Below are 23,771 nucleotides of genomic sequence, written 5' to 3'. Positions count from 1 at the left end.
CACGATCAGATCTGTATTTTTAAAAATCACTCTGACTACGGTACAGAGTAGTAATCACAAAACTTTTTACATTATGTACCTCAATCATTAAAACATTTTAATCCTACATGCCAATACAGGGATGTTTGTCATTACATAACATTACGTGTATTCTATAAAATACAGAAAAGTAGTCATTTTAAAGGATGCAATAAATAGAAGAACCGAGATTTTCTGGCCACACCCATCAGCTCGTCCTGTGCACTCTAGGTGCAGGTCCTATTTGGGAGGCTACTGGTGTGGGGTGAGGAGGGAGAGCAAGATTAGGCGTGGAGAGACAGGTTAGGTTTATTTTATTACCAGTTAGGAAGTAGTGGGAGTCTTGGATTAGAGCAAGAAAGGCGCAGAAGTAGACAGATTTTACACTTACTTTCCAGGTTGAATGGAGAAGACTTGATGATTGGTTGGAGGGGATGGAGGTGAGGGTGAGGGCTGAGGAAGGAAGCTAATGTTAAAGGTCACGGCCAGTTTCTGCTTTGAGCAACTTCTCAAACCATGGTGTCAACCTACCCTTTGAATGGAGCTGAATAAAAAAGTTTGCCATTTAAATTTTGAAGACAAAAAAAAAAAAAAAAAAAAAAAAAAGGAAGAACTCTTAAGTCATTTTAGTTGTTTGTGGGTGTGTATTTTTTAATTATTCATTTTTGTGAGAGAAATTACTTCTAACACTCAAGTTTTCTGTTCTATCTTTTATCTAAGGATAAATAATTCCCATAGAACGCTAAGATTTCTAAGACCCCACCTTTCTCTTGCTTGCTCTCACTCTCTCTGTGGTATTGAATACCTTCTGGGTTGTAAAAATTTGGGATTACTTTCGTTATTTGCAGTTTTGATTGTTATATATAATTAAATTATACATAAATTATATATATAATATGTATATAAATTATGACTCTTCCTTTTTTCCACTGATCCATTTTATGACCCATAGTACATTTTCAGATCTACCTCAGTCTGTTTCTCAGCATGTAGTACACTGAAAGTAATGCTATTCGCAGATTCCCACAAAAATGAAAAACATTGGAGGAGTTATGGTTACCCTACTATGCAGATGGCAGGCATCTTTTGCCCTGCTCCAGAGAACTGGCTGGGAATCCCCTCATTTAGGAAGCCCTTGGCTCAGCAGTTACCTGTAGGCAAATGTCAGCTGCAGCAACTATTAAAGGACCCTTTAAAAAACCACCACTTGTAGTGATTATGGGGATCCAAAAAGATAATGGATATGGAACGTTCTGTAAACTGTAAGTTCATATATGCATGTACATTAATGTCTTTCAAACAAAATTATGTTTAAGTGCTTCTAAAGTACCTACTTGTATAGCAACAGAATCAATCAATAAATGAATGTGAGAAGCTCTCATAGCCACAGCCCTTTGCCGTAGTTAAAATCTGATGGATAAAACACAAAAAGAAAAGAAAAAAAATAAGGAAAAACAAAACAAACCAAAATTTTAAAAAGAAAACGTCTGCTTGAATGATTTTGAGTTTGGAATGATATGTAGGATGGAAATAGGATGATTCTCTTAGATGTCCACTGAGTAAAAACAGGTTTTCTGTACCATGTTAGATGTTTGTAATTACTCGTACTTTGCTTCACTTTCTTAGTTATAAAAATTAGTAAGCCACAGGTTTGCAGGTTTGCGCACGTTCAGTGGTCCTAACGTATAGAAGGGATGTTATCTATAAACTTAGAAATGCCTGGCTAATTTTCTTCAGATAAGAGAGTTTGAATAACTTTTGAACTAATTTCTGAGAAATAAAACTTTTTACTCTACATATACAACTTTGTATAGACTTGACAACTCCGTGGGGAAGAGAAGGGTTTTCTTTAATCAATTAGATATCTAAAAATTATTTGTAACTATCACATTCATTGTTTGTGTTCAAAACTGCTGCTGAAAACGTGACAGGAAGTGATGGTGTGTTCCTTATCTTTTCGGGTGTGGCCTTGTGCTCACTGTTTTAGTGGCAGCTCACTGAAAAAGCCAGAAAGCAGAAATCCTGGCTTTTTTCCCCAGTGGCCTGAGCGGTAGAAAGGGTGGTGGATTCCTGGTTACAGTTAAACTGTTGGTTCAGAGGCAGAGGGAGGTGGGAAGGATTAGTGGGCATAGTCCAAATGTCTTGGCCAGTAACATGAAGTCAAGCTTTCCCTGTATTAGAAGAAATTCCTCTGAGAAGAGCAAAGAGAGGGGAAGTTGGGGGCCCTAAGAGTTGAGGGGACCTGTGCACTGCTTCTTAGCTGTACTGTTAAGGAGAAGGCAAGACCCTAGAGGGAAATGGCTATGAAGCATGTCGATGGGCAAGGATTCGCATGTCCCAGACCTGGCACTGAGGCAGCCAAGAGCTGCCCGACCTCAGTAGATGTCTTTGCAGCACATAACTTCTTTGGACAGAGGACCAGATGCACACATCCTTGATTCTATGTAAGACCCCAGAGCTGTGGCACAATCTTGGGAAACAGGAAGGGGAGAGCCTCAAAAAGAACTGAGGTTAAATCTCGATCCTACAGGATGGGGGCTTGAAATGGAAAATAAGTTGATGTAGAAAATAAAATTCTATTTCTTGCAAAAATGAGTCTGTGGACTGAGATTTATAACCGCTACCAAGGGCAAACTCTTCTTTTGTATCAAGTGCAGAAATGCACTCTAGAATGTCCAGGTAATTGTACATATTCTGGAACAGTAAGATATGAATGAATGAGTGTTACTCTTGCCAGCACTCTGAAATGAGAAGACACGGAAGACAGGGCTTCTCGGTGCCAAGTCAGAGTCATTTAAACAGTCAATGGAGAGGAAATTTAGAAGTTTGTATAGGATTGGAATTTTTGACAGGTAGCAAAGGACCTGATGCGATTTTAGACTTTAGAGGCAGCTTACCCAGTAAAACCTTTTTTTCATTCTTTTTCTATTTTAACAAAATATACCATTGAGGTGAAATGGGGACCTGTAGCTCCAAGAAACAGTGGGAGGTAAAACCTTCCCTATGAAACCCCTCTTTGACTAGCCAGAGTGCCAGAGAAGTCCGTATGCACAGAGGAGGTCACCTCCTTTCCCACCCCCCCACCCCCCACCCCCAGATGTCTGGTGGTAGGTACCAAATGTGAGCTGCCAGAAGGCAGACCTCACTCCCCTACCTGATTGATGTCTGCTGTGTTAAAAACCACTGTGAATAGCCAAACAGCATTGCAAATATGAAGGTTCCTACTGAAAGTGGAGAGTTGTGTTCGTAGAAACAGCCTGTCAACACCTTCGGGGAAATGGAACTCAAGATGTGAAGAAAGAGAAAGTAGCAGTAGCAGGGAGATGGGACAAGCTCCATCTTAAGGTAAGAGGTATCAGGGAGAAATGAAAGGTAAAGGAGAAAGCATTGCCACCACGTGGGGATTTCTGACGGGAGGGGAAGTGAAAGGTACAGAAATAGAAAGAGGAACTTGGGGACCAGAGGGCTTTATTTCCTAGGTGCTCCGCCACCTCCCTCCCCCAAGAAGCAACCATATTAGGAGGAAGAGATGCCGGAAATGTCCCTTTGCACCTTAGCCCCTGATTTTGTGACTGGAGAAGATGCCAGCTCTTTAATAGGCTATTGCCTAGGTTGGAATGGAATGACGGATGTTCCCAGAGTAGAATGTGGCCTGTTTGTATTCGGTAGAGGAATAAAGCTCCCATCCAACTTTGACGCTAATACTTAAAAAAGAAGAAAAGAAATTACAAACTGTCACTTTTTATGTGGTGTTCATGGGGGAGGGAAAGGGTGGGAAATCAGGAGGAAAGCAGTGTCTTTCAAGATGTTATTTTATCAACTGTTTAATCAACTCTTGCTCAAGGCTAATGGTAAAACTACATTGTGCACGTCTACCTGCCGCAGGCAGCTTGAAAACTGCAGGTGTGATTGAGAAAGTCACTGTCAAGTACCCAGTTGAGATTCAAAAGGTATTTACTGGGAGCTAAACCAAATTTATGAGTCTTGCACTATGGTTTAGACGTAGATTACACCACATTAAAACATCTAGAAAAGATGTTTGTCAGCCTGGAAAACTCACCAGATGAGGGCCTACACTTATTTAAAAATGTTTTAAATTTTGGTGAAATATACATAATATTCAATATACCATTTTAACCATTTTTAATTGTGCAGTTCTGAGCATCAAGTACATTCACATTGGTGGTGAACCATCACTACCATCCATTTCCAGAATTTTCTTCATCTTTCTCAGCTGAGCCTCTGTACCTCTTTAAACAGTGACTCCGTCTTCCCTTCCCCCGCCCTCTGGCAACCATGCTCTGTGTCTATGAATTGACTATTCTAGGTACCTCTAGGTCATACAGTGTCCTCTTGTGACTGGCTTATTTAATTTAGTATAATGTTCATCCATGTTGTAGCAGATGCCAAAATTTCCTTACTTTTTAAAGCTGAATGGGTCTATATTTTTTAAGTAGGAGGCATGATATAAAGAATCTTCTTTTTCTAAGAAAAGAAAAAGTGCATATATTCATACCACATTTTAAAAACTGCCACAGCAGTGAATAAGCTTTTTAGCATTTCTTATGTGGCCAAAGGAGGCTGGATCTGGGCTTCAGGTAGCACTGTTCAAACTCCTCTTAATTCCTGGGATGGGTTCTTTTTAATCTCAGAGATAATGGACCAAATGCAGATGGTTTTCTCCATTAGTGGGTGAGACTGAACTCTTAGTTAAAAGGCCTATGCCTTTTACCGAAATAAGATTTTCCTGATCAGCTCTAAAATTGCCATAAGTGTGGCTTTTGACCTTATTCCCCTAAAAGCAAAAGGTCCTTTTTTTAAAAAAAAATTCACTGTAGGGTATCTTTAATGGCAGATGGGAGGGCATGATCAGTCTCACCTTGCACTTTGAAATGACCAGCTGGCCCTAAACATAATCTCCAAAACTCGTTAGATTCAGAGATTTCTGTTGTTAAACACAGTACCTACGTTGGCAGCACCAGGAATTATCAATAACCCATTGACCCATGTCGCCATGGCAAAGCAGAAGCCTAAGAAAATATGAGCGTTTACATACAGTCAGTACACAGACATGCTTCCCACGGTTATGACGCAAAGGAGCTACAAAAAGGACACGCGAGACCTACAGTTTTTAGGCCTTTTTAATTTCGATATATTTTCTTTTGAGGGAACGCTTTAATATTTTGATTTTTTTTTTTTTTGAGGGAACGCTTTCATGTTCCTTACAAGTCATCATGAGTTGTTTTCATCTAAAATTATTTTCCAGGTGATTGAAACAAGTAAAGGCCTCTATTTTCAAGCAGGGCAAGAAAGTGTTTCTTCTACCTCTTCAATATAGTTGAAGGAAATTGTATAAAGCTCCCTGCAGTTTCAGTTTACAAGTGAGTTGCCCACTGATCGTTCCATGAGTGAAGCTGGAAGGGAACTCTAACTTTGAGAATGGAGAAAAGAGGATCTGGAAGGGGAAAATTAGAGTGAAGAAGAAATCCTATTTCTAGACTCCATTCTGAGGAACATTTTTGCCTGATGTAAAGAAACATTGTCGCAACCAATCAACTTCATTGGCATACAGCTGCCTAGCCTTGACTGAAATTCTACACAGAGGCAATTGTTGAAAGTAAACTGACATCTTAAGACACTTAACTATAGAGAATGGAAGAGTGTGCGTGGAGCTGGGCCCCTGGCTGACTCTCTAGTCTTGACTTCCTGTTGAACTCCGGGGAGGAGGGAGGGACTAAAGGGAAGAAGCCATGTTGGGTCAGGCCCCTTTTTTTGTCCTTCTTGCCAAGGAGGACTGCCCTCCGGGTGGGAGTGTGTGTTTGCACTCCTTGGTGGTTCCGTTTCTTTTTCTTTTCCCGAATAAACAGTTTTCTTTTGGTGGATTATCTGGAGAATTATTTTGGCCAGACGACACAATCAATAAGGCAGTGATCATCCATTGCATCTTATCACTCTGCAGCTGAATTCACGGCAGAAGTCTACCTTCTAACAGTTTCCGTTTCTCCTTTTAAAGGGTCATTTGCTTTTGCAGGAAAACTAAGGATATTACCAGAGTTTAAAAAAAAAAAAAAAAAAAAAAAAGCGAGTTAGTATATTTTGGGTGCCATGAAATACGAACTTTCCTAAAAGTGACATTACTTAGCCATTGGAAACATGTTAGCTTTAGCTTTCTTTCATGGATTTTTCTGTGTGCGTGTGGTTAAAGTATAAATAACACAAAAATTACCGTTTTGACTATTTTTAGGTGTATAGTTCAGTGGCATTAAGTAGATTTTATGGGTAATTTTTAAAACCTTTACCACTCTCAATACAGAGGCGCCTTCTTACTTTTTGTTAAGTCACTGTGGATAGTATTTAGAAACTTTTCTCTTCACTTTAAATTTTAAAAATTATGAGTAATTCTGTCACCCCTTAAAAAAAAATAGAGATTTTAAAATGGAGTGGCTTTAAGACTATGTCCTTTTCCTACTGGTCCATTGCTCTCCTGTGGCCTGGTATCCAGTAAAGATTGCTACTCGGTTGATCCTAAACTTTCTTTCCGTCAAGCTAAGTGACTTCACTTTTTTTGTCTATTAATAGATACCTTTGCCCACACTTTACTCATGGTGGTTCTCACAGTGGTTCTTCACTGAACCCTGTCCAAAGTTATTTATATCACTTTAGTTTTGAAATCTAGTAGTAGTGTCTGTAAACTCAACTTAAAATAAAAACAGAAGTCACCAAGGGTTTGCCAGAGTAAATTTCTGGGTTAGAATTACCAGCGTGGAAAGGAGTTACTGCTCCCTTAGGGCTGTTGAGTGTTTTCCTTTTCGTCCCTGTGACTTTCTCACTCTCAGCCCCCACTGTCCCTCTGCCACCTCAGGTCTAGTCTTATCTCAAAACTTCAGTTCAGACTAAGAAAAGCATTTCTTTCCTTAGTTCCTTACCCTTGACACGATATGGCGGTATAGTACAGAGTGGGGATGTTAAGCTGCATTTCCAGAGCAGACTGGAGTTGCAATATCCTGGCCATTGTCGTGTCTCCTGTCGTTGTCGTGTCCCAGCATGGTCTCGTAAATGTCTTTGGTGAATAATTGTTGACTGGATAAATGAATGAGGGGTGGGGAGGTGTTAGAGAAGTGACACTCCCGCTCCTAGTAAGCAGAGTGACCCAAAAGTGGAAGCAGGGCCGGTATGGTAAGTTACAGCCAGGGTAACTTTTGACCTAAGGTGAGGATGTGGACCACGTAGGGAAGATGAAAGCCTGGATGGGTTTTAATTTGACCAAATTATCCAGGCTGTGACAACCCCAGATGATTTATGAATGGCTTCTAAACAAGGCATATTCTCAGAAGACTAAACAACAATTAAGGGAAAGGAAAGGAAAGGAAGGAAAGGAAGAAATTCTCTTTTGTCTGCTCCTACCTGCCTGTCTGCAAGCTTGTCACCCCATCTGGGCACGATGCTAACTGTTCAGTGTCCTCCTAATGTCCCACTACTGTCCACTGATACAGCCAGACGCAGAACAAGTCTGCCTTCCTTCAAACCACACTCTGTCCTAAAAGTATCCCTTTTAGCAATGCGCTTTAAGTAAATTTTCCAATTGTCAGAATTGGAACACCCTCAGATTACTTTGTCATATGCATATTTAAGCCAGAGTCACCAAGTACTTAGTAGTCAACAAGTATTGCAAACTACTTGGTTAAAATACTGTATTCTAAATTGGTGACTGATTGGCTTCATTGCCCCAGGGCACATTTGTGTTTCAGAAGACAGTCTCATGCATCTAAGTGAGTTGAATTAATGGAATAAGTTGGGACCCTTCTGTGCAACCTTTGTCCTTCTCCACCATCAGACTGGAAATAGAGGAATCAGCAACTTGGTGTCCCAGTGTTACGGGCCAAGCAAGTAGTTCCCCACCACCACCCCCCAAAAAACTTTTTAAGTTTTCTTTTCTATAGAAATTTTAAGTTTCCTTTTTCCCAGTTTTTTTTAGCTCCTGTGCCCTTACTTCTTAACTATTTTATAAATCATTTCTTAATCATAAACAATAAGTTGTTTTTAACCTGAATCATAGAAATCTCCTATCCCCTGCTTTAGATAATTACCCTAAAACTTACAATTTATACTTGTTGATTGTAATCATTGAAGCCTAAGATCTTTCCAACCTGTCTTTGGCCCAGCTCCTGGACAGTTGACACCACCTGAGTCACCAGTTGAATGGCCACAGGCTCCATAAGAGCTGATGGATTTTCCATCACGTAGCCACCCCATGTCAATAACTTTGAGCTCTGCTCTTTAACACGTTGAGTACGGATCACGAGAATCTTCACGAGGGATTTAAACCCCGCCGTACGCAACGTGTTAAGCAAACACTTTTATTTATTTTTAATTTATTTTTAAATTTTTTTTTAAATTTTATTGGGTAAGGGGAACAGGACTTTATTGGGGAACAGTGTGTACTTCTAGGACTTTTTTCCAAGTCAAGTTGTTGTCCTTTCAGTCTTAGTTGTGGAGGGGGCAGCTCAGCTCCAGGTCCAGTTGCCGTTATTAGTAGCAGGGGGCGCAGCCCACCATCCCTTGCGGGAGTCGAACCGGCAACCTTGTGGTTGAGAGGATGCGCTCCAAACAACTGAGCCATCTGGGAGCTCAGTGGCAGCTCAGCTCAAGGTGCCGTGTTCAATCTTAGTTGCAGGGGGCAGAGCCCACCATCCCTTGCGGGAGTCGAGGAATTGAACTGGCAACCTTGTGGTTGAGAGCCCACTGGCCCATGTGGGAATCGAACCGGCAGCCTTTGGAGTTAGGAGCATGGAGCTCTAACCTCCTGAGCCACCGGCCCGGCCCCAAGCCAACACTTTTAAATTTATTAAAATTAAAATCTATTTTTCCTCATTCAGGGGCCTTGGGGATACAGATGATACCCCAGCAGGATTACCAGTCCCAACCAAAGAAGCCAACGGCATCTTCCAGGTGGATCCTAAGACCCCTTTCTCTGATCTGAGATCAGATAGGGCGAGAGTTCCGTGAATCCCCCAATAGGTAAAGGCAGCTCTACACCCCTGCCCAGCAGGAAGCAAATACAGAAGAAAAGACCTCCTGTCCCTCAACTTTCCATAGAGATTTTATGGGGATCATGTCTCTCAAGAGGAAAACAAGGCAGGCAGTTAGAGACAGGCATTGGGTCTCTGCATTCCTGCACATGCAACACAACCCACAGAATGCGACTGCCCAAAAAACCTCCCCTCTCTGCCCAAAACTTCTCCTTTTCACTATAATTATCTACCCCATGAGGAAACAAATAGGTACAAAATACCCAAGTAGATTAAACCAGTCATTCACACCTGTGCAGTAAAGACCACAACGACCTTCATTTCACCTGGACCTCATTATACCATCATTATAATATCATACTGTGGGGACAGAACCGGGAGTGCAGTTTCCAGACTCTTGGCCTCACGTGGAAAGGTGCTGGCTCAGGTAGTAAATGGCCATCAACTGTGGTTGGATGGCCATCAGCTGTGGCTAGTTGGACATCAGCTGTAACCAGTGAGCCATTGGCCACTAATATAACTGCTGTGGCTACGCTAGCAGAAAATGGGGGCTAGCAAGAAGATGGTGGCTAAGCCTGCAAGAGCGGATTGCAGTTAGCAAGTGAGGTTGGTTGGCAGAGAAGCGGATGGCAGATTGTGGATCATGTGGCTCCTGCTTCCTGTGTCTCCAACCCAGCCGCCAGTGAGACTATAGTGGTATGATTCCCCTATCTATGGCTCTGTGGGTATAGATTTTTGGCCTCACCATGTCCTGCGTTCTTATGTGGGGAGCGGGAACAGAGATCCTGCATGCCACCCGGCATGACACAAACATATACCCAGAAGTTCATTAATATAGCAGACTGAATTCAGTCTAAAATTCAGTTTTTAGACTGAATTTTAGACATGTGCAGTCTAGAAAGATGAGGTAATAGCCTCTTGTCAATCACAGGTGTCAATCACGTGATCTCACTCCCGGAAAGGAACAGCCCACTCTAGAGAAAGGGGATAAAAACTCCAAGCCTGGCCAGTCAGGGCCTTTTTGAGCCCTTTTTTTTTTTTTTTTTTTTTTAAAGTTTCAGGTGTACAAAACAATGTAATAGTTAAACATTTATACCCCTCACAAAGTGATAACCCCCCTCCCCCAATCTACTACCCCTCTGACATCGTATATAGCTGTTACCGTTCCACTTATCTATTCCCTATGCTGTACTCCACATCTTGTGACTAGATATATGGTAAATTGTAGATGGCATTCATTATTATTCATCTTCAGGTGTACAGTGCAGTGGTCAGGCATCTACACCACCCATGAACATTTACAACATTATTGATTACATTCCCCAAACTGACTTTCGTATCCCCATGGCAATCTTGTGGTTACTGATTATGCTTTCTAATCCCCTCACCTTCTCCCTCATCCCCAACCCCCTCCCATCTAGCAATCCTCAGTTTTTCCTTTATATCTCTGAGTCTGTTTCTGATGAGTTTGTTCATTTCTTCTATTCTTTAGATTCCATATATAAGTGAGATCATATGGTATTTGTCTTTCTCCATCTGACTTATTTCACTTAGAATAATGTTCTCTAGGTCCATCCGTATCATTGCAAATGGTTAAGATTTCATTCTTCTTTATGGCCAAGTAATACTCCATTGTATAAATATACCACAGTTTCTTAATCCAGTCATCTACCGATGGGCATTTTGGTTTTTTCCATGTCCTGGCTATTGTGAATAGTGCTGCAATAAACATATGGGTGCATAAATTTTTTCGAATTAGTGTTTTGGATTTCTCTGGATAGATACCTAAGAGTGGAATTGCTGGGACATAAGGTAGTTCCAGTACCCACTATGGAAATCAGTATGGAGGTATCTCAGAAAACTGGAAATGGAACTGCCTTTTTGAGCCTTTTGAATCACGCTTTTGCTCAGGCCCGCTCCAATCCCTTTGGAGTGTACTCTCTCTTCTAATAATGGGCCCTTGAGCCACTGCTTTCTGCTCAGGCCCACTTCTGTTTCTTTGAAGTGTACTATTTCTTCTAACAAACTGCTGTTTCACTATTTTACCTCTGTATCTCGTTCAGTTCTTTGCTTGAGCTGCCAAGAACCTGGACCGTGCTGAGGAGGGCCCATCCTCTGGCAGCCGGAGCGGCTAAGGTTCCCAGGTTTGCACAAGGCCCAGGTTCGACCCCCGGTCTGGGAATCTAGCCCAGACACTGCCGGGTTCGACCCCCCGTGTGGAAACCAAACCTGAACATCGCTCCGAGAAGGGTCTACTCTCTGGTTACAACAGTTATATTCCTTATATCATCTACAGGAACCCATTGTAGATTCTGCAGGGGAAAAGGGCATGATAACATGTTCTAGAAAGTTTATGAGAGAAGTGGTGTTGACTCTAGAGTTACATGAGGACTCCAGGAGGCAATTTCCACTGCTGCTGTTCCTGGTGCTCACTGCCATTTAGATGTGTCCTCTGAAGGAACACAGGCTCTGAGCCAGTATTCCTGGGAAGTGCCACCTGGTTCTGAAACATGTGCCAAGTACAGACGATGTACCAGGTGCTAGGGAGTCAAAGACCAGTAAGATCAAAAAAGGGGTGATAAAGTCTACTTGAGGGAAACACAGGCAAGAGGGTGACCCACTATGCCTAGCGGAACATAGACAAGAAGGTCACCAAGTCTACCTGAGAGGACTGGAGAAGGCTGCCCTAAGTAAGGACGGGGCCCATGGCACTTGTCATCTGGTGCAATCATAAAATCTGCTTTTCAGGCTGGTTTTACCACTCTAATGTTCCTTGAGGGCAGGGATTGCCTGTTACATGTCTCAGGGTAGCTTCGTGCACTCCTTGGTACAGAGAGATCATTGCTGTAATTACTTTTGAAAGAATAAACTGACATCGTTTTATCTTGAAACATGAGTAGGAATGCCAAGGGAAGGAAAGGGTAAGGTACTACATGTGAAGAGGGAACACCATAGCAAAAACATGGAACTGGGAAATTCAGTGGGATTTTTAGGGAACACAGTTAGTTCATTCCTGGAGTTTGGCGTGACTTGGGGCAAGGGATGGTAATAAAGGAATGCTGGAAGTGAGGCCAAGAATCAGAGTGTGGAGGCCTTGGAGGCCCGGCGAGGAATTTGGATTTAATTCTGTAGGCAGTAGGAGGGAGTTTAAAAGCAGGGAAATAATTAGATCCAATCTGTTTTAGAGAGATGACTGGCAGCAACATAGAGATGAATGGGAGTGAAGAGGGTTAGAGGTAACAACCACTGGTCCTAGTGTGAGTGGGGCGTGGAGGGAGACATTTAAGAGAAAGTTCTGAGTAGCGCTCTTAGTATTTAGAGAACAGAAAGAGTTGAAGACGACATCAAGTGTATTGGTTGAGTTGAGCATTGGGCAAGAAACCAAGATAGGAAATACAAGAAGAGAAACCGGTAGAAGGAGAAAAGATTATTAATTCAATTTTGAATATTTGGAGATTGAGGAGCCTACACATTTCCAGGGAGAGTACTGGTCTGTACCACGAAGCCCAGGAGAGAAGTTGAGGCCAAAGGTATAGTTTGGGGTGTGGGAGTTGGAGTCATTCGATTGGGTGAGAAACCCAGTTCACATGGAGAGAGAAGAGAAACAATGAGGCCCAGGGGAAGTTGAAATTCCCTTCCCCCTTTTGTAAAGTTTAATGACTTTTTCCCTGTTATAAAAATATCTGAAAACCAACAACAGGCCCAAGTAAGTGGAAATGACACTATATTAGTTTTCCAGAAGTTCTTGAACTTCTAGCACTGTGAAAGATGAGCTGGTACTTCCAGGAGTGCTTCTCTGGGAGTTGACTGTGTGCAGTTCTCGGTTGTGCAAGCACTTCTGTGGAGCCAGCTCAGCCAGGAGTTTACCGGCAGCCCTTGAAGTGTCTGTATACGAAAGCCCAGGTGCAGGATCCAGCCCCAAACAGAGGGAAAAGCCTGAGTCAGAGCCTCAGAACAATGGAGCTTTCAGAATCCCTCTCAATTGTTAACTGTCTCGAAATGTCTGGAGATGTTGTGATGTTGAGCCGTCTAAGCAATTTCTGGTGGTAACCCAAGGAGGGGAACCACAGGCAGGCTGAAGGAGGTAGGGCTTACAGGCGCAAGAGAATCCTGGAACCCGGCAGTGGTAATTCTTGTCGGGTGTCATTTTTGAGGGAATTCTTGGTGAAAAAGATGAGTAAAAGAATTAGAAGTTGAAGAATGGGCAAAGAACAGATTGATGGTTGCCAGACGTGAGGGCTGGGTGGTGGGTGAATGGGTGATGGCGGCCAGAGATACAAACTTCGGGTTCTGAGTTGAATACATCCTGGGGATGTGATGCACAGCAGGGTGACTAATGAACAATACTGCATTGTATGTTTGAAAGTTGCTAAGAGAGGAGATCTTCAAAGTTCTTATCACAGGAAAAGAATTTGTAACTATGTGCGGTGATGGATGTTAACTAGACTTATTGTGGTGATCATTTCACAATATATGTAACTATCACATCATTGTGTTGTACACCTGAAACTAATATAATGTGATATGTCAATTATATCTCAATAAAATTGGAGAAAGAAGTTGAAGAATGTAAGAACTTGAGGAAAAATAGTTATTCAGGGAACAGACTCAACAGTGGTTCCATGAATGATAGCATTTGATTAAAATAAATCATTACAGAAGCACATTAAAGACAATAGCAGAGGTATTTGCTGGGAATATGGTCGGGGTAGGTTTTTTTGGAGGACATAATATTTGAACTAACCCTTTAGTGTTTGGCAGAGAGAGCAGGGAAGAGGTGGATTGTTACAGGCAGGGAGAATGACATGAGCACAAAAGAACAAGCTTGTGTCTAAATTGCAATGGTAATTGGAATAACAGTGGCTGTTTTAGCAAATTGATCATTTTTTAAAACAAGGAAAAACACAGGTTTGTGGGTGAGTCAGTTGGCATTTCATTTTGTTACCATCTCAGTTGATGGCAACTCCACTCTTCTAGTTGCTTAGGCCAAAAACCTTGGAGTCATTCTTGGCTCTTTTTTTCCTCCCCTCCTGCATCTCATCTATGTCAGGAAATCTTTTGACTCTTACTTGTAAAACATATCTGGAATCTGACTACCTTTTAGTCCCTCCACTGCTAATGCCTGGTCTAAGCAGCTTTAAAATCTAGACTAGATGACTGCATTAGCCCCCAGAGTGCTTTGTTTCATCCTTGCATGAGTGCAGTCTACTCTCAGCACTGCAGCTAGAGAGAGGGTTCCCCCTGAAATGCGTGCCAGATCAGGTTACTCTGCTTAAAACCCCTCATGACTCCCCATCTTTTTGCAAAGTAAAAATGCATTTCAGAGCACTGACCATGGCCCATGGAGGCACTGGACAGTCTGCCTAACACCCACTCTACTCTTTGCTCTCTGATCTTACCTTTCACACACTCCCTCTCACGCTACCCCTTTTGTGGGCCTTTTGTGGGCACCCTCTTGCCACAGGGGTTTGGCTGTACTCTGCCCGGAATGCTCTTCCCCAGGCTGCTGCAAGGTTGACTGCTGCTCAAATATCATCTATCCAATGAGGCCTACCATCGCTTCTCTATTTAAAAGCACTTTCGTTCCTGTCTGCTACTTGCACTACCACCACCAAGCCCCTCCTCGAAGTTAGACAGGAGAAACTCTCCAGCCTCGCTACACGTGGTTCTTAAATACTCTCATCCCACAACCAACTAGAGCAGACCTCCTTTCCAGAGAGTACCAGCTGGGACGCGGGTCAACGAATCCAGCTGCTTATAGTCAGTGGCTTTTACAGAAAATGCTGCCCCTGATAGTAGCTATTGTAATAGAACAAGTAGAAATAAACAGGAGAACATTACTCGAGGGATTTTTAACATATAGACGCATGTCTTTTATAGATAGATTTATATTTAAGAAGAATCCACCTTTATTGTTATAGAATTTAAATCTGGTTTTAAAGCCATTGTTCATAATTTGGTTTTCAGGAATTGAAAACACCTATTCTGCTTAGACATGAATTCTTATTTCCTATTATAATATTACAGATCGCCTCTCCCAAATAGACATAATTACTTCTTTTGGAAATTATATAAAAGTTAGAGTTCTTTTATTTTGGTAACATATACTCCTCCTTAAACTTGATTGTTTTTATCCTTTAAAGGTTTTAAATTAGCAAAATCAAGTAAGACAGGCTAGTAATGTACCGTAGACTCTTTTACCTCAAAGAAGAAAGGGCCAATAAGGAAAAGAATCATAGGATTTGAGACCTAAGAGAGATCTCCAGGAGGCAACAGCAGCCCAACTTCTTCATCTTGCTGTTAAAGAACTGGAGACCTAGAGGGTGAGTCACTTAGCTGATTGACCATGAGCTGGTCCTGGAAGCCAGACCCACCACCACCACCACCACCACCACCGCCGCCCGAAGGTTAGTGGAATAATGCCTTCATTATCCCAGACCAACTTGAAAATGATTTGGGGTAATTATGCCGCTGGCCAGGTTTTATTTATTGGTTAGCACTAGCTAATACATTGGGGTGAACCAGGCCACAGCCACCATTATACTAGCATTCTTCCATATATAATGAGATTTAATTTGAAAATATGCAGAACCCTCTTCTATAAAATTTGAGTACTTGCTCTGGCAATTCACCTTCTGGCATTTGCCCGTTTGTCGAATGTATTAACTCCCTGTTCCCACGTGTGCATATGTGGCTGTTTCTTAGCTTCTAACGAGGAGGAGTTAGATCAAAGAATTGTGGATGGGCTAATGTTCAAGAGTGGGGAAACAACAGAGACCTTGTCAGGTGAAAGGATTGGAATGAAATGGTTTCACCGTGGTAACCAAATCGAGGCTCTTCAGACCCTTTGGGGCTGGGGACTTCTGAGGAGATTTAGCCAACACCCTGCTTATCCCCGCCATGTTCCCAATGCCAGGTTGCTAGTGACACTCTCTTCTCACTCACACTGTAGTCCTTAATAGTCACAAAAATAAACACAAGTTCGCTCATCTAGACACTTATTTTGAATACGGGATGAGTGGATAAGAACTCAGGTTGTCAACGTGGGATAGCATGGACTGAGCATGTATGTTGATTCCTTATGTTGCCATCTGTGCTAGGAGTTCATTTCTGGAGTAATTGCAGAGATTTTGCAACTGTTTATACAGCATTTGAAACCCTAGACTTCTACTCCCATGAGACGATCGTCGTCAGACTGTTTATGTCTCCCATCCGTTGAATGAGAGTTCCTTTATTATCTTAAATGTGAATTTCCCTCTGTCTTACCCTATTTTCTTGTAACCAACCTTCACCAAGAGATTGGAAGTGACATGAACAATGGAGGGGACTAGGGATCTTCAAGATAAGTCTGTTGTCGCTCAGGTATAGAGATTCTGTAGGCTGTTCTACGTTTTCAGAACAAAACACAGTGTAAAAATCAAAAATGTTTAGCAAACGTACCCATGCTTACACCAAATTAAGGGGGGGACCATGGCATATTTCTGTTTTACAACCACAGTCCCAGGCCTAAAATATTTGGAATGCAGCCTGTGCCCTGTTGGCAGGGCGTTGGAGTCAATTTACAGCGTGTGATATGATAACACATGTTCTGGATCAGTGGCAGGGGAATGTTTGGAGCTGTAATTCTGTCTGTCTCCCCATTAGCAGGAAGCCTTGCTAAACTCACAGCTGGAAAAGTGCCTAAAAAGTACCAGGCTGTGTGTGTGTGTGTGTGTGTGTGTGTGTGTGTGTGTGTGTGTGTGTGTGTCAACACAAGACCCCACCCCAGGGATAAATGTTAAATGAAGACCATCAAAAATGAAACGGTACTTTCATCACATGAATAACCTGGTATGTAGTCAAGATGACTGCCTTTCTCAGAAGTGCTGCTATCTACCTCATCCATCTGGGCCTGATGATACAGGTGATGTGTTTAACAACAGTAGGGAAAGAAAACACCCTTAGACCCAGTGGCTGGGAGAAGAAAAATGGAAAGTATTCATTTTAGTAAGGCACGAGGGGAGGTATACAAGATTCACACACTGGGAGTTGAAACCTGATATCCCTGAGGCCTGAGGTAGAAGCTGACTCTTGGCCCTGGTGAGCCAAGCATTAAGGAGACGTGTAAGTGCAAGCATGGAGCTAGCACAATTCCGCAGGCTTCACGGAGCCAAGCACTGGGCTTAGGCAAGAAAGATCAAATGTTCTTTGCAAAGATGTAAATTATTTGCTCACTGAGCTCAGCAGAAAGCACGGTTTGTAATGTAGCCCTACTTTCATTTCTCTTTTAAGAGTCTATAGTGTTCTAGACCTTTCTTTGCCTTACCACTGTTATCCTGCTTACAGAGACACAACGCTTTTCTTGCGATTTTGAATGAATGAATGGTCATGTGATTTAAAATATTCAGAGTAAAAAAAAATCATCGAGCCAATCACAGTTTTGGTGTTTTTGAACTATTTTACTAATTCACAACACGATCTATTATGGCTGGCTTAGAAATCACCCAAAAGCTACTGAAGAAAACCAACATGATTAAATGGTTAAGACAAAATTATAGTTTCAAATAGAACAAAGAGTATGATTTTGCCATCACTTGTTCAGATTTAGAACTATACGAACTTATAAAACCATCTACTGATTTAGGATTATAAAGAACACACTGGCTAACTGTGCAGTCTTTTAGAATGAAGGCTTAGTCTCCAGGGCAAGTATTTATGAAGCATTTCTCAGCTGGCGAAGTGCTTCTACACACATTACTTCATCTAATGCGCTTGACCTCTTACCTTTTGGTTCTAAGATATCATCTGGGTTTCTTCAGAGGTGAGCTGAAATATTTGGTCTGAATAATTGAGCAACATTTTCCCAAGGTCCTGTCTTCATTACATCAACTTCCTCTGACAACTAAAAAGTCTGTCTTAGCCATTTCCTGCTCAGAGCTCTGCTCCTTCTGAGCCACTGGCCTGTGTACCAGCTTTCTGCTTCAGAGATATCTTTAGTTACCGGCTCAGAAAGAGCAGAGAAAAGTCCAATCAGTGATGCCTTTTCCCATTTAGGTAACCAGCTTGCCCACCTGCTCTTTGATGACTCACGCCACAGTCGTCTACTCACTATCCAATTAAACCGATACACATGTCCCCTTTGCAATTGAAAATTTTAAATCATTAGACAGAAAAAAGTGTGTAAACTAATTGTTTATGACTATATGGCTTCTCTAGTTTTTCGGGTCTGGGTTCAACATACCTCGTCCATGTTGCTCCTGGCACTCACCTTTCAGGAGGAGCTGTATCTACCTTCCACCTTCACGAACCCCACATTCCGCGCAAAGGAAACACTCTCCTCCACCCTGTCCCAGTTTTATTGCCTAGAAATCCCTTCTGCTCTCACCTCATGTATGTGTAGTCTTTTCTTTTTATGCTTTTAAAAACCCTTGAGATATATATATATATATATATATATATATATATATATATATATATATATAAATGTCATCGTACTGTGTAGTTTTTCACTGAATCTATCATAGTTATCTTTGCCATTTCCATGTAATGGATTTATTTGGGGTGTTTCCAGTTTGGAGCTATTACAAATAACATTGCTATAAATATCTTTAACTAAAATTATTTTCTCAAAATAATGTGTCAAAGGTTCCGGTCATTTTTATGGCTCTTATTATGTATTCAGGTTGCCTTCAAGAAAAAGTACTCTCCCGTCCTGTCCTGGGCACTGTGAAAGTGCACTTCTTCGAGTCTTTCCCAATGCTGTGTTTTATATTAGGTTGGTGCAAAAATAATTGCGGTTTAAAAGGTTAAAAATAATTGCAAAAACCACAGTTACTTTTGTACCAACCTAATAATTGCTTTTTGGGGTTGTTGTTGATTTAATCACTATAAAAATGATACTGCAGTTATCTTGATTAGCACTTCTATCAATGTAAAATTTCAGGACTGAGATTATCTTGAACATACAGCAAGAATAATTTCCCAGGGGACTGGGATGGGTCATTTCTTCCTGTCTGTTGGGCTGACTCAGCATGTGCCTACCCATTGGTGGTGCGGGGAGAACTCTTGGTTGCTGTTCAGCAGAATTGCTGCCACTGCTCCAGTCTAGATGCTTCTTTCCTCACACAGATGATTGCCAAAGTCTCTCATTAATTTACCAGCCTTCAGCTCTCCAAGTTTACTGTGTGTGCTCACAGAGGAAGTGGGGTTGTGGGGAGGCAAACAAGGACACACAGCCAGCGAGGACGGGCCCCTCCCGAGTGTGAGACAGTGCTGTTCTCCTGTAGCTTGCACCCCTCCCTACTTTCTGGGGATCCAGATGTCCCAGAAGAGCTGCTCCTGGATGGTGGAGGCTTCCCTCCCAGCGCCCTGGCTGCATGCAGCAGCAGCATGGCCTCTGAGGAGGGTCGCACACCCACTGTCTGTGATTCTGCCCCTTTGCCAGCTGCCGGCCAGAGTCCTGGGCTCACAGCTGCGCTCCAGTTTGGGTTGCTCCTGCTGTTACCTCCATACCGCTGTTGGCAGCTGCTTTGTCTCAGGTTGTGTTCCATGCCTCCCGTTTGCCTGGTTTCTCTTCCTGAGTAACAGGACCTGCTGTCCTGTGCGGTTGCCTTGGCCTGGGGACCAGGACAATTGTGCGTTGCATGGAACTAATTTACTACGCTGGGGGAGGCCCTCCTTGATCACAAGTTTGCCGCTTCCTTCCTGAGGGAGGTATATAGAAGGACTACGCATAGCATGATACAGAGTCAGATGTCACAGTGTATACACACACACACACACACACACACACACACACGCTGAATGCAGTCTGTGTTGCAGCAAAATGTCATGGTCATCAGCCCACAGGCACACACTGGAGCCAGGCTGCCTGGGGTTGAATTCTGGCTCCACCACTTAGCTCTCTGACCTGGGGAAGTGACTTAGCCTGGCTTGTGTAAGTGTTTGCCCCTATTATTGTGATTCCTTGAAAAGGGAGGGGGAGTAAAAGGGGAGAAACAGATCAGATCTCACCTGAGATGTTCCCTTTTCAGTAGGTGGTCCACTTTATTTGGCAGTTGGAGGAAAAGCAAGGAAGCCCTACCTTGGCTCTTGGCTCCGGAGCCTGGAATTTGAGCACATGTCTAAAGGGAAGAACTGAAATGGGGGCCTTTTCACAAGATAAGGGCATTGGTTTGACAGTGGCCGGGCGTCAAGTTGACTCTGTAGCTGCATTTTATGGGCCTTCGTGCACTCCTCTCCTGCAGTGCCCCTACAAACTCTGGGTTTCCCTTCTTCATGTTCTCATTTTGTTTTTCTTAATATAGGGAACAACAATAATAACAAAACAACATTATGAAGCATTTACTATGTGCCAGGCACTCTTCTGCAGGCTTCTAGCTACTTATTTTTCTGCCATAACTTCTGAGGTAGACTATTGTTTCCATTTTACAGGTGAGAAACTAAGGCACAGAGAGGTTAAGTAACTTGCCTAAGGCCACACAGATTGGACATGAGATCCTACCAACTGTCTACTTTGCCAAGTGGCCCTAGGCTGGCAGTCCAGGTCTGTACCTAAGGCGAGAACACACCCCCTTTATCACTTCTCCATAACATCTGGCTCCCTGCTGCTGACCTGGCAGTTTTTTATTTGAACTTTAAGTGCCAAACTTCACATGATTGTAATCTGAAAGCGTGCCGATTCAGGAAGCTGTGAAGTTACTTGACTCAGTGGATTTTGAAGTAGTAAGAAATGATGGATAAAAAGTTCAAGCTTCTTGTTTCCAAGCTCTCAGGTCTGAACAGAAAATCATTCAGTGTTAGACATGGAAAGGAGAGGTCATATCATTTTATGGCTTCATTTTATAGGCAAGAAAAAAAGGCCCAGGGAGGGGAAGTGCCTTGTTCAAGAACGTGAAACATATTTTCCAAAATCGCATTTAGCCTGTTTAGAGGGGTAAGTCGCATAAGTGTTGCTGAAATACTACTATTAGGATCCTAGCTATTAGGTTGGTGCAAAAGTCTTGGCGGTTTTTGCAATTATTTTTAACTTTTTAAACCACCATTACTTTTGCACCAACTGAATAGTTATGGAAATCGATATATGGTATTAGTTTGGGGAGGTCCTACAGCAACATATGACTTAACTCATGTATCAAGGTTACCTTACCTACACACACCCATTCCCACTACCGGGCATGCCATTTAATGAGTAGAAGTTGGTTATGCAGTACCCACATCCTCTTCAAAATAATTTGTTAGTTTTCTTGGTGCCACCATGGCCTTTATTCAGTGTTTCCAATGTCAGTGTGCTTTGCATATGTTTCTAATGATCACTGTTAAACAGTGGTCAGCATCACCCTTCCGGTCACTTGAAGATAGGATGGTAACATTGCTCTGGTGATGAAGAGCCGAGATTCCAGAGACAGACTGCCTGGGTTTGAATTCCAGCTCTGCGCCTTACTGATCTATGACCTTGGGCAGTTATACCTTACCTATCTGTGCCTCAATTTCTCCATCTGTAAAAGAGGGATAATAATAGTGCCCACACACCATAGAGTTGCTGGAAGGATTAAATGACTTAACATATGCAAAGCACTTAGGCTCGGATTTGGCTCTGCCTAGCACTAGATGCGGGTTATCTATCATTTCTAGAAGAGGAAGCTGAGTTACAATGGAATCACTTCAGACTATTATATGGAGCTGAAAAAATACTTACTATTTCTGCTTCCCAGACTAAGGCTAGGCCTTGTTTTATAGCTTAAGTGGGACCTTAAAGAAACATTTTTTCCAAGATCATCTACCAAGAAATTGACTCAATTTACAGAATTGCAATTCTTGCCAACCTTCTGAAGTCTACTTCTGTATCTTTTCCAACAGCAAGGAAGAAAGAAAGCCAGCAAGGAAGAGAAAAAGAAATTGTGCTCCTTAGTCTGCATTTTGAATTCCCAAGTAGAAAATTTTAATAGTAAGTACAAACAAATAAGGTAATGCAGTGACTATCTTAGAGGTTTACACAAATGACTTTCCCAAATGGACTATAAAGCTAGTATGTACAAAAGTTAGTAGAGGGACAAGGTCTGTATGTTCAAAAGTGTGGAGACGCAAAAAAAAAAAAAAAAAAAAAAAAAAAATGACCCACTTTACTGGGTTTCATATTGATCTTAATTTATCACCTGGAGTCGGGTGTATAGGTAAGGTATGTTTTATAGCTCTATGTAGTAATAGCAGCTTATTCTTAAGGACTATAGCTTGGGCCTTTACAGAATTTTTGTGACTTTCCTATGAGCATCCTAAAATAAGTAGAGTTAAAACAGGAAAAAAAAATGGAAGTTTCCAAGTGAGTTCCTGTTTCTTTAGAGATAGTTCGGTGAATGGAATTTAGAGTCCAATTTTAACTCTGGATTAACAATTTATCCCTCTCAATCTTAGTTTCTAACATGCGAAATAAGGACGTTAAGATTAATCTTGTTGTGCATTTACATAAGACGTGTAAAGTGAGTCTCCAGTGACTTTCAGTTCTCCTTTCTCCTTAGACCTAAGAAATAATATTGATTAGAAAAAGCTGCCCCCTCTGAGCGGACACAGCATTGCAGGCATGTGGTTTGGCCATCGTCAGTGGAATCGGTAGAAGGCTCTTCTTGCTCCAGGCATCGTCGAGCTAAGGCCTGGTTTGGTGAATCAGCTCCTACTTCTCGGGAGCTCCATGTACACCCATACATGGCAGCCCTATGTGAATGAGAAGCAGCAAGACATGCGACCAACAGCAAGTAGAGAAAACAGCAAGTGCAAAGGCCCGGAGATGGAATCAAGCCTGGTGGGCTTGGGGAACGTGAAGGCCCCTGGGTTGAAAAACAGTTATCAAGGGAAAGACTAATATAATAGAAGGCGAGGTCAGAAAGGGGAGCAGGGTCCAGCTCTCACAGTGCCGTGCAGGACAGGACAGGAAACTGGATTTTATTCTAATTGTGTAAGAAACCACTGGAGAGTTTTATACATAATCTGAATTCTGTTTTTAAAAGATCATTTTGGCCATGTTGGTCCAACCAACATGTAAGAGCTGAGAGTAGAAGCACAGAGACCAGGAGAAGGCAATTGTAGGAGGCTGTGTGAGGGATGAGGCGCTTCCATCAGGGTTGTGATGGAGAAAGGGGAGGTGCGGGAAATAGTATGGAAGTGAGCACCACAGAACTTCTTGATTTAAAGGGTGTGAAGAGAAGAGGAATTAAATATGACTCCTTGACTTTCGTCTTGAGCAACTGGGTAGATGGTACTGCTGTGGACTGGAGGTTAGGGAGACTCGGGCTGTGCAGGTTTGGGTAGGTGGGATCAAGAGGTTTGGCGCATGTTAGCTTTGGGATTCTTACTAGACACTCAAGTGGAGATGGCAGGTAGGCCTTTGGATATGTGAGTGTGGAACTTCAGGTCAAGACTGAAATTATAACTTGGGTCTCATTAGCTTACAAATATGTAAAACCATGGGGCTGGATGAGTTCATCCAGAGAGAGAAAGTATGGAGTAGCCAGGACTAAGCCCTGGGGTACTAGAGGTTGGGCACAGGAGGAAGAGACTGCAAAGCAGATTGAGAAGGTAGGGGGAGAATCTCATAGATGGTACCCAGAGCGGTATGTTGCACAGGATAGGAATGCCACTACATAGACTTAAGTTGATGGCCCTGGTGATAGCGCTGCCCTTTGGACAATAAACTAATTTGCTAAGTGATAAGCACTGTTTTTCTGCAGCTGTCTAATCAATATTTTGTTGCTT

The 23,771-nt window shown here is 42.3% G+C and overlaps 1 long non-coding RNA gene across 1 annotated transcript; it reads left to right on the top strand.

The window, feature by feature from the left end:
- Positions 1 to 3,157: 3,157 nt before the first annotated feature.
- LOC141572734 (uncharacterized) lies at positions 3,158 to 23,424 on the top strand. Its single transcript, XR_012498176.2, has 3 exons — positions 3,158 to 3,363; positions 21,885 to 21,972; positions 22,541 to 23,424. It is a non-coding gene; the product is annotated as an uncharacterized LOC141572734 (long non-coding RNA).
- Positions 23,425 to 23,771: the final 347 nt, after the last annotated feature.

The sequence above is a fragment of the Rhinolophus sinicus genome, chromosome 15 (assembly GCF_057876585.1).
Source record: "Rhinolophus sinicus isolate RSI-liver-muscle chromosome 15, RSI-T2T, whole genome shotgun sequence".
Taxonomy (NCBI): domain Eukaryota; kingdom Metazoa; phylum Chordata; class Mammalia; order Chiroptera; family Rhinolophidae; genus Rhinolophus; species Rhinolophus sinicus.
This window is presented reverse-complemented; position numbering and strand designations above follow the sequence as displayed.